Raw genomic sequence first — 12,500 nt, forward strand, 5'->3', positions numbered from 1 at the left:
GATTGCCTCTAAGATTTTCCTTGAGCTTAGGAAATAACCAATAGTCACAGGAAGCAAGATCTGGAATATACAGTAGATGAGGAACTGTCTGAGTCAACTAGTCTGTGACAAGGATGGAGATGTGGATTTGTGCAATCTTTCAGTTCCTCGAAAATACTTGTGTACAGTTCCCACACTGACAGCAAATTGTGCACGCATTGTCTCTATCGACACATGTCGGTCCTTATCCATGAAATTCTTTTATTTGGTCAATCAACTCTGGTGTTCTGACTTCCTTACTCCTTCCACATCTCGCATCATTGCTTACAGACTCCCTGCCTTCTCTGAATCTCCTATATCCCTCAAGAACTGGTGTCAGAAGCATTCCATATTATTCTGTGTCATGTGTTCTAGTTTAAAATAGAATTTTATTGCATATCGATTTTTTCTAAAGTGTCTTCACGTTCAGATTGCATTATTGAAATTCAACAGCTTCGACAATTACACTTTAGTGGGGTGTATTTCGATTCCAGTTGTAGCTGTTCTTTTGTAACCTGAAATCATAAAAATTGGTTAGCCATCTCATAAGATATATAGCAATTACTAGGTACATGCAAAATGAATAACCGATGCTCAAAATGTACAAACATTGTGACCCCTACCTTAATTAAAAATTCACCAAAAATAAGCATAGCAACCAATTTAAATGACATTTTCAGTATTTATAAAATAATGGTCACGGAATATGAGGATCTCATTCTTTTTATTTGAATCTTAGTGCAAATCTATTATTTTGTTTAAGCAATAAGCACTTCTACTAAAGTTCTAGTTTTCAGTGTAAAAATGAATTTATTTTTGCTTTTTTCTTGTACATCGCACATCCTAATAAAACAAACATTATTTACTTTTTCAGGAACATTACAAAATAAAATGTCCGTATTAACGAAAGAAATGTAAATTGAAGAAAAATTAACTCCTCAAACTAACGATATTATCATTGAATTGAACATTGTAAAATTAATATTTTCATACAAAAAATTATAATTGAAAAACATATTTCCTTTCTTTGTTTTATTACATTTTTAGCATAATTTTTATATGTAAGATTCCAATATTTCCCTTGCATACATAAAACGTAGAGCTTATTTGCATAAAATATTTTTTTTAATCTTGAGTAATAAAAAAAAAACTAAATTTAAAAACAGGGATACACAAAAGAATTTAAATTAAAATTTGTAAAAATTATTCAACGTCTACAATAAGAATGTACTGGTAAAATGAAAAAAAAACAGTTAGTTTTGCACCCCCCCATCAACCACCCTACGTCATTTTCAGATAGCCTTTTGTTTTTCTAACATTTTGGGCTTCTATAGAACTCAGTCGAGACGATTTTTCTTGGTTGTTGTGATGGTGCACAGCAAGAATCTCTCGCTTTTGGGGCCTTATGAAGCTAATTTTTGTACAAAAAAGGTGTTTTTTTATTTAATTATTGCATTAATCATAAGACTTTATTTATTGAAATTAAATTATTTCATTTAATTATTGAATTAATCGTAGGTATCGAATCGTAAAACTTTACTAAACTGTTTTTACATAGTCGCAGAAAACTTATATTTATCTTTCAAGAGATTTTTACAATGAGTTTATCAGTTTCCGATTGTCGCCGTGAAAACAGTTTTCATTATAACTTTTTTTCACATGTAAATTTTTTTTTTCGTTTTGAAAATTAGCTTTAGGCTTTAATCTTTCAAATACAATCAAAATTTAATTGGAAACGTACAAAAAAAGATGATAAACCAGCTTCCAAATCTGTATTCGCCTATCAGCTTTACGGCATTAATGCACGTACTTATAAATAGCGTACTAAATATATAGCGTACTAAATATATAGCGTACTAAATCTTTAGGAACATACGACAATTTTAAATGCCTTTACAGAAAGGGTCTTGAGACTTTTTAAAGTCACCTTGTTTACATTATATATATATATATATATATATATATATATATATATATATATATATCGGTTCATCAGAAATTTGTTTATACTGGACTTAAAGACATCCAAGTTGTAGTCAGATAAGAAATAGGAAGAGAGTTCCACAGTCGTGCACTTCTAAGAAAGCAGCTTTGCTCATGGAATCTGCATTTTGATTTAGCCGTTCCATATAAGTTATCAAATTTACCAAATTTTCATTACTAATTATTATTATATTGTCCAATTTCTACTGTACACTCTTTAACCCTTATCCTTGAGTGGCCTCTTGGCCTTGATAATGTGTTGATACCTATGAAAAAAAAAAGAAAAAGTCCAATGTGAACAAGTTCTAATTGAATCGTCCCCCTAAGTAATCCAAGTTACAAAATTCCCACTGTTTACTATGCTAAAATCACAATGACTAATGTATACCTATTAACCCTTATCTTTGAGTGGCCTCTGGGCCTTGATAAGTGGTGACACCCATGTAAAGAAAAAAAATGACAGTGGTTCTAGCTAGAGGGGACTTTATCGTGAAAGATTGTTTGCTACATATGTGTATACATGTTTCTGCAGTGGCTCTTTTCAGTGAAATATTTGCATTAAACAATAGAACTTCATCCTTATTTTTCATTTCGGATTGACTAAAGACAAAAGTTAATTACCGTTGACTTTTTATTTTTATTTTTTGAAAGAATTCCAAGTTTTTTTCCAGATATATTTCGAGTGGCCGGGTACACTTAAAGTGTTTGACTAGCTTAGTTTTTGCTTTCTCGTTTCTCCACAAATCTTGAAGTAAATGATCAATAGACATATATACGGCATAATTGCGTTGACACACCGGTTCTCGTCAGATCACCGAAGTTAAGCAACATTGAGCCTGGTTAGTACCAGATGGGTGATCATTTGGGAATTCTAGGCGCTGTATGTGCTCGCCTCTAATCTCGGCATTTGTTTCCAGTCGCCTTGTACACACACTTCACTTGCCGCTGGTATTTAATAATATTGACTCAGGAGATGTGTGGTGTGAGATTCCGACCTCCTGCTACAAAAAATTTGAGCGCAAGCACCCCTTCGTGGGTATCTATAGTATATCAAAGACTGAAGGAGCCCCATGTCATCAATAGACAGACTAATTTACTGTATCACAACTATTCAGTGCGGCTAGACTAGCACCTATCCTGGATCAAGGGATCGAATCCACAATCATCTAGTTCATGATCGACTGTCCCAACCTCCGACCCGTCCTATCGGCGCTGGCAAACGATCTCCTCGAATGTCTATTTATGTAAATATTTGACTGCTGCTTTTTACCGTGTTCGCCTTGTTTCTTATTTTCTAAACAAAACTTCGCATAACACTAAGAATGACGCAGGCGAGGTCATTTACGACAACATTGTACTTTTAGTCTATTTATGAAATTACCTTTTAAATCTAAGTACTTGACAACCATTATTTAATTTCTTTTATTGATGTGTTTTGCGTGCGAATTAGACGCATCTCAGATTTCTGAATAGAAGTTGGTTTATCTTGACATGGATTTAATCTCCATCGTTATACAAATATCAAAACAAACAATCTTCTATTCATAAATTGAAACGCGTTGAATTCGCAAGCTAAAAAATCAATGAAAGAAATTAAATAGGATTTGTAAAATACTTAAGACCATCTTTAACCGTCTAGCAATGCGACGCTTAGTAATTACTTACCTTTTCATTTTGTAGCCCCTGCGGGTGAGTATACGCGACCTCATCCGATAAGAATATGGGATAGGAGCATGTCCACTAACTAGCCCAGATTTAGGTGGGTCTTAGGATTTGCGTTCAACGCTTTCTAATCATGTGATTAATTTCACGGCTCCTTTGACTATATTGTTATTTTAAGAAACATACTGGAATAGATATCTCACACTACATAATGCACACACTAACACACATATTTATACACACACACAAACACACACACATATATATGCATATATATATATATAAATTCATATATATTTTTATACACATACATACATTTACACATATATGTGTGTGTATATATATATATATACAAATATACATGCACATATATATACATAGCTTTGGCAGAATTAAGACCATAATTATATATATATATATATATATATATATATATATATATATATATATATATATGGACCATTTTTTACAAGGAGGGAGCCACTTTTTTCGTCGACACTTTTGCAACTCATTCACACTTCGCATCAACGACGTCGGATCGAAGACATTATTTCTACCGCCCGTGACGTCGCCATCGTGGGGAGCGCATCGATAAAACCGTTTTTTTTTTTTTTCATATCTTTTATTTTTAGGCGTTACGGGTTCGAACATGCCTACTACTCCGATTTATTTATTTTTGTTTTTTTGCTAAAACAGCACCCTTACACATACCTCTACACACCCGGGCAACGCCGGGCAACGCCGGGCAACGCCGGGCACCATGGCTAGTATAGTATAAAAGTAAACTTGTCTGCGTGCGTGTGCGAAACGGTCTCTACCAAACTACTCTGTTGATTTCTATCTTCCAGACTTGAAATTTGAAATTCAGACCGGTGAAACAAATCTGCTTCGGTTTTTAGCACAAAGAAAAACACTGCTTAAGGATCAAAATAGAGAAATAGGAGCTTGGCAAGTGTAAGTCGGCCCCTGTACACATGCGCAAATATACAACTATACACTGCGTTAATTTTTCATATTTTGATATATATGTGTCCTTAGCTGGAGAGCAAATGTTTTGGTTTCGATTCTAACTGATGGCATTAAAATTATATTATTTTATTTACTTTTAAAATCACGACTATATATTCAGTACAAGATAAGACTTAATAGCGAGTTGGCCCAATAATAATAAATACACAATATGTACGAATAAAAATATCATATCTAAGTTTATCTTACGACCAGGCAACGCCAAACTGCCTGCTAGTAGTTTTGCCGCATAACAACCTTTCACACACACGCACACATATATAAATAGATAGATAGATACGAGGGCGTACAATAAGTAATGCCCCTGTCACACTTTCTATAGGAGTAGAGCAACGAAACTTTGCACAGTTATTAGTTTTTTTCTGTACATAGGAACCACACAGAGTTATGCATTTCTCCCATTGTTTGATGCAGCTCTGGAGACCGTTTTTGTAGAACACCCCAGGTTGGTCCTCCAACCACGACGTAACTTCAGAAATCAAGGCTGCATCATCTTAGAAACGCTTTCCTTTCAAAAACAACTTCATGGCTGGGAAGAGGTGAAAGTCAGAGAGTGCAAGGTCAGGGGAGTAGGGAGGATGGGGAAGGATTTCATAACCACACGCCCGTGCTTCTGATCTGGCGACATGCGAGTTGTGGGCCGGAGCGTTGTCCCGCAGGAGGAGGGCACATTTGCTGATTTTGCTCCGCCTCTGGATTTTGATAGCTTCCCATAATTTCCTCAAAAGTGAAGCATAAGAGGCTCCTGTAATTGTGGTACCCTTTGTCAGGAAATCTGTTATCACTACTCCCACACTGGTCCCAGAAGACTGTGAGCATGACTTTGCCAGAGGAGGGTTGCACCCTTGCCTTCTTTAAAGGTGATGAGTCCAAGTGATTCCACTGCATTGACTGGGTTTTGGTCTCTGGATGATAGTGATGGACCCAGGTTTCATCCTGTGTAATCAGTCTTTTGAAAAACTTTCACTCATCTTCTTGGCACATCAAATTCATCCTCGAGCACTCGACGCGTTCTCGCTTCTGGAATGGTGCGAGCAACCTGGGAATCCATCTGGCAGACACCTTATACACCTGAAAATGGTCATGAATGATAGTTTCCACAGACCCTGTACTAATCTCGACGTCTTGTGCTATTTGGCGAATAGTAATGTGCCAATTTTCCAAAATGGCAGCCTCAACTTGACGGACAAATACCTCATCAATGGCAGAAGAGGGCGACCATGTCTGGGAGCTGTTTCCACAGACTTCCAGCCATGTTTGAATTCACGATTCCAGCGTTTTACAAGGTCATATGATGGGGCATTATCACCATAAGTTTCTGTCATTTCATCAAAATCTCCTGTGTGTCCTTTCAAATAAAAAATATCGGATCACTGCTCGACATTCAACAGGATCTATTTCACACCTGGCTGAGTTCAAACACCTGTAAAACAGAAACCACAATTGGTTAGGAAGTGTAATTTGCCACATAACCCGTAGAGATATAACTCATTGCACATGCAAAATTTCAGCCAGATCAGACAAGTGGAAGTGGGTCAGGGGCATTACTTATTGCACGCCGTTCGTAGATAGATAGATAGATAGATAGATAGATAGATAGATAAATTTTCTGTATGTGCTTTGATGTTTGTCTAGATACCACCATGGATATATGAAATATCTCTCCTTACTTAGAACAACGAAGAATGCAAAAGACCTCATTCCGGTATAATTCATTATCAACAGGAATGTTAATATACATTTTCTTTAGAGATTTTCATCGCAACATCTAATCGAAGTCACCGCATCAACCGCAGATTTTGTAGTATTTATATTTTCTTCTCACTTTAGATTTTTACTACATTAAATAGTGTACCACAGGAATTCGTTACGCTGCCTACCTTGATAAGGTTAAAATTCGCTATGAACAAAAATTCCGACAGTAAAGATTTTCTATCTTCTTGCATAACTTGTTGTGCTTAGCTATTTCTGGCCAATAACACCGATTGATTGACTGGGATTGTTTGGTTGATATTTATATTCCCTTAATGTAATATAGACGTTAATTCTAGGGTGTTATTGTTTTACTTGACTGTCAATACTTTTAAGTAATGATCTAAACACACTCGTTCGCACATTCAGGTACTTTGGGGTTGGCTTTCAATCCGACTTCAAAGATGTAAGGTGGCATGATATGGCTCTCACTTGAAACCACACCAAAGATCATAACCGTGGTCAGAAACATCGTTAAACTGTACCCTCAAGCGTTGCTCCGCCCGGATTTGCATTTTGATGGTGCTTGCAGTGGTCCTGTTGTCATAACATGAATTGGTAGAGAGCATGAGTTGTACAGCGGCCCATCTCCGATATCGCTCGTTGAACATTGTGTCACTTTCAGACATAATAGACGGCGCCTATCGCTTCTGGGATTTGTACACAACTAGCAAACTAGTAGATGGTCGGCAACAAAAAAAGAAAATCAGTTTTCATCAAACGGAAATGGAATCACGTCGTATTTTCTAGGGCGACAGATTTATTGTTCCACTCTGTTTAAGGATAAGTTCAAGTCTACTAAACATTTTGCTTAGAAACAAGATTTTTATCACAGTAAGTTGTAATTACAGCATAAGTGAAGCAGGTAGTGTATTGCAAGCAATGTGGAATGTGTTTGCTGATATCTTTAAAGATATTTTGCTTAGCGCAGTGGTGTTTCTCGGTCTGGGACATTTGAAAGAACGCCATATTGTGGCTAGAATTAGAATTTCAGTTTGTCTGGATGTGTAGGTATGAAGCGCATGCGCCAGAGAACTTATTATAATTAGTTCATTTCCACAGACGTAAAATGAGTGATTAAAAAATAACGCACTAAATTAGAGAAGGTACTGCTAAATGAACCAATTTTTACAATATTATATAAACTTTTTAATAATTTCGCACGATAAAAGTAAGATAAAATATAATCAACTAATGAGAGAACTATATTATCGTATATCGATATTGATAAGTTGAAATTATTGGGTGATCCTTAGAAGGATAGGGAAAAGAGTTATTAAATCGCTACTAAATGTATTGGTAATCGGCGCCATTTACAAAGAGAACAAAATGATCGACATTTTATAATAAAAGGATAAAAAATAAATTGAACTATCAGATATTAAAAAGAATGCCAGTATTTATTTAGAAAATTACTATCAGTTTAATTTACCTTGAATTTAGCGTATTTTAAGAATATCTTTTTTTAAAAAACCATGCAGTTTATTAGTAATGTGCATGTGCTAGACTTTGTAATTCTCTCCGTGTTTCCTGCTGCCATCGCTGCACTGTACAAGAGGTTAAATGTAATGCCGACTGACATATTGCTATTTAACCTTCCATATAGTACTCTGTAGAAATGATTCCAAATAGTAGCCCCTTGCTTCCAATTGGTAAATATGCCTTTTGGGGAGATGCGTAAGAATAAAAACAATACAGCGTATATAAAAATATCAAAATGATATTTTCACGATATAAGGTAAATAAAATACTGAGGTAGAAACTTTCATTAGAAATTAAAAAAAAAAATAGAGTTTAAGTGTTCAACTGAGCTTCAATCTATGGTCCCCCCTCGCCAAACTTTCACAAGAAACACTCGTTTAGCTGTAAACACTATCAATAATTTCCCCCACTCTTTATCTGTGCCTAAACCTAAACGTAGATTCCATGAACAAAGCTTCTTTCTTAGAACTGCACGCCTGTGGAATTGTCTTCCGTTTTCCTGCTTTCCGGCTGACTACAATATGGTTGTATTCAAGTCTAAAGTAAATAAGTTCTTGATGAGCCGTTCAATATAAGTTATCAAATTTACCAAATTTTCATTACTAATGATTACTATATTGACCAATTTCTACTGTACACTCTTTAACCCTTATCCTTGAGTGGCCTCTGGGCCTTGATAATGTGGTGATGCCTTTGTAAAAAAAAAAAAAAAAAAAAAAAGCTAAGTGTCAGGACATGAGTTAACAGACAGATAGAACGAAATTTAACGAGACGAATAAATGAGAAAGATATCCCCTCAAGAGAGTTTACAGTTTACCTATGCAATGTTTTTTCTATGGTCATCACTTTTTATTCAACATTTTCTTCGTGTGGTCATTTGTACTTGGAGCTGATAATCAAGAATCCTCCGTAATATATTTATACAAAAATCGAAAATAAAAAATAAATAAGTAAATAAATAACGCGATTGCATAAATAATTTGTTTTCGTGTTTCATTGATTTCTCTAATTATTACAGTTTCAAGAAAAGAGGAATCCACAGAAACTTCTATTGCTTCATCACCACTACGGATATCTTTGCAAGAAGCCGTTGTGATTAATGAATTAACCACTAATAAATGTCAGAATGTGATGCCCCTGTGTTAACCGGTTCAACAATCGCCGATCTCATCACTGTTTTGTGGCCTTCTCTTTCTTTTTCCCTTCACTTTATGCCGTCGTTACTGACGACTGTTAAAGTCATCCACACACGTTCACAAAGATAAAAAATATTAAATAAAAAAAGAGAAAGGAAAGCAAACACAGAATCCGACACTTTATGTAAATATTACTTGCATGCTGTGTGTGTCTGTGGGTGACATCATCAGCCCTCTACAACGCCAACCTTTTAGTTTTCTGTCGAGGCTAGGTTCGTCAGGTGGTCGATCGAGCTTTTTCGGTCTTCTAAAACTCTCTCGATCTAATAAAAGTTACAACTTGGTGTCGACTGTGTCTAACTGAAGCCCTCTCCTGAATATCATGTAACTTGCAACTGTCCTTGATTAATTCCTGTCAAGCAAGATCGCCAGCAAACCGTTCTCAGAATCCGTAAAATTGTTACAAAATCCATCGCACCTAACTCAAACTAACTCTAAAATATACTGATAGATCTTTTGTACCCGTTATCGCAATACTTTGAACAACTATCCCATTTCAGCTTTCTTTTGTGTTTATTGGTGAACAACTTCCTATCCGTTTTCTGCCTATAAACCCATTTTCCCTTTGTTTTGTAATACTATTTTTTCTGCCCTTCTTCCGAACACTTGGGGGAGACACCCTTCTTCCGAACACTTGGGGGAGACGCCAATATTTTCACAAAGAAAATCGAACTACTGTTTCTATTAACGCCGAAACCGATAATTTACCCGCATCAAAGAAATACCATGCACTCTGGTGTACCTCTAATTATCGTGTATATAAGATGCGCAAATCTGTCTGTTTGAAAAATATACTTATCCTTTGAGAAATAGAAAACTTATCTTTTGTAGGACTAATTATTTGCATAAAATCATTATTATATGGAAACTATACGAGGTGTTTGTGCTTATTGGCAGACATACGCAGGGTAAATACGCAGGTTATGGTGATACCGCAAACCGAATGTTCGCAGATAATTGTTTTATAAGTAAAATAATAAATTCATTCTATTTGCTTATTTTTACGTCCAAAATATCGGCTGTCTTCTGAAGAATAATATTTTCCCAGATCTCCAATGTTGTGATGGTTGTGATGCCAATAATCGAATCCAATTATCATTACAAAAATCAACAATATATATATATATATATATATATATATATATATATATATATATATATATAGTTTGCATCCCTCAATCTCAGCTTAAGTGTGACCTTTGCAACACACTGTGTAAGAGCAGGGTTGGTCTGAAGAGCCACCTGCGTTCCCACAGAAAATAGGAATTGATGCATCTTGATCACATCTCCACATGTATATATGTATGGGTGTATAAGTGTATATATGTGTATATAATAAAAAAAAGAAGATATTTAAAAAATACATGAGAATGAATGAGTAATCAACAATAAAGAAAGGGAAAGATGGTCTTCTTCTGTCAAGAATGGACAATCACCATGTTTATATATATATATATATATATATATATATATATATATATATATATCGTATTGATAGCAAAAATTAGTTTATTTTCATTGTTCGTTACAATTGTTTCGCGACTACTCGGGCAATTTCAAACCTTATATCGTTTGAAAATATTCACCAGAAAGGCCTCTCTTCACATGTTGAGGAAAACACATTTTAATGAACAATATGGAACGTATTTTCTTTTTAAGGAAAATTATGTAATAAAAACATTTCTCTTTCAGAATTTTTTTTTCGTTTTTTTTTTTTCATTAAAAAAGTTTTTCTCAACGTCTGAATACCTAAAGACACTAGTGTTTCGTCTTTTCGAGAATTATCAGTGTAGGGTGTCACGATTAACACCTGTCGAGAGATTCGAACCCGGCAAAAGATGTCATGTCTGGCTTCATTAGCAAGGATTCGACTCATTCGACTACCGTCAACCGCGAGAAATACAGTTGAAATTAAACATTTATGTTCATTAAATGCTTTTTACGTCAGTCAGAGTGATCTAATATTTATATGACGATCTGCGCGTATGAGCTAAGTTTAGCGACTTACCGAAATTATAAGATATGAGAGAAATCATTTTGTAACTTTTAAGTTAAATGGTTACCACCAAGATTATTGCTTGTTTATGGATATTATTTTGCTAACTACTTTCCTCTGAGACCAAGTGTCATTCTTTGAAACATAATGGAAAATAAACTTTATGTTTAAGGGAGAGTTTGCAAGTCTTTGACTTTTTTTCTTACAACTTGCCTTGAATTTAGCTCATCCACCGGCCTGTCTCAATTGGTGTCTTCTAATCACTCAGTTGTTTCGATTAAGATAAAAATAAAATGTAATAAGTCCTCAGATGTACCTCTTCCATCGTTCTGTACATTGATACTCTATTGCCGACTGGAATAACTTCCGGGCATTTTTATCAGATATGCCTCTGCGTTCCATATTTAAATAGAACGTGTCCCCTATAGGATGTTACGTGGCAGAATCGCCAATTGTTGGTGTAGACTGCTTTATGCCCTCTAAGGAATTCCAATAAAAGTCAAATAGCCAGCCGTGGTTCACTCCAGAATGTGCCGTTGCTATTGCGTACAGAAACCACTATTTCTATTGCTTTCAACGAAATAGATTTTATGAAACTAAAGCCACATTTAAAACTGCAAGCGAACACTGTAAAAGAGTAATAAAGAATGCGAGAGATTCATATGCTCTGTGCGTTAAGTTTAAAGTAACTGAGGAGCTGCTTGCTTCTCACTAGTTGTGGCAAATAAGATAAGGGTCCTCCTGAACAATAATGTATAACAATTATAATCAAAGGACCTTGAGGTAATTTTATTAACATCTGACAAAGTCAAACTCCACCCTTTTCGACTATGATCGCCTACTTACCGTATTTTGCCACGTGTCTGAAAAGACACTATGCGACATACGAATATCTGTGCGTGATATTGTCAAGCTTATCAACGACCTTGATTCCAGTAAAGCAACTGGCTTTAAGGGCATTTCAATCATAGTGCTCCAAAAGTTTCAACCAGACTAGCTCCTACACTTACAAAGCTGTTTAAACGTTGCCTGAATGAGAAATGCTTCCCAACATCTTGGAAAACTTCATCCGTCTGCCTTGTATTTAAAACTCATGGAGATCGGTTATCTGCCTCTCAGTACGAACCAATCAGTCTCCTGCGTGACATGAGTTCTTGAATTTGTGATGAATAGAAAAAGTAGTCAACCACCTCAGCAGAAATAACCTACTCAATGACATGCAATATTGTTTTCGTTCTGATAGATATACAGCTGATGTACTAATTGTAATATCAAACAGGATTAGTTAAACTTTCAACAAGGGCTTTGTTTCTAGAGCATTGTCCATGAAAGGTGTCATACAAAAGATTTCCAGCTATTCTATAACTGAACTGTCCTCTCAA

General features: G+C 35.4%; 1 protein-coding gene and 1 pseudogene across 2 annotated transcripts in view; both read left to right on the plus strand.

Moving 5' to 3' along the window:
• Positions 1 to 12,500, plus strand: part of LOC145269567 (neuropeptide FF receptor 2-like) — a 390,189-nt gene that overhangs the window by 254,599 nt on the left and 123,090 nt on the right. The window lies entirely within an intron of this gene.
• On the plus strand, positions 2,772 to 2,888 carry LOC145275277 (5S ribosomal RNA; annotated as a pseudogene).

Source organism: Euprymna scolopes, chromosome 4 (assembly GCF_053919585.1).
Source record: "Euprymna scolopes isolate OS-2025 chromosome 4, ASM5391958v1, whole genome shotgun sequence".
NCBI lineage: Eukaryota > Metazoa > Mollusca > Cephalopoda > Sepiida > Sepiolidae > Euprymna > Euprymna scolopes.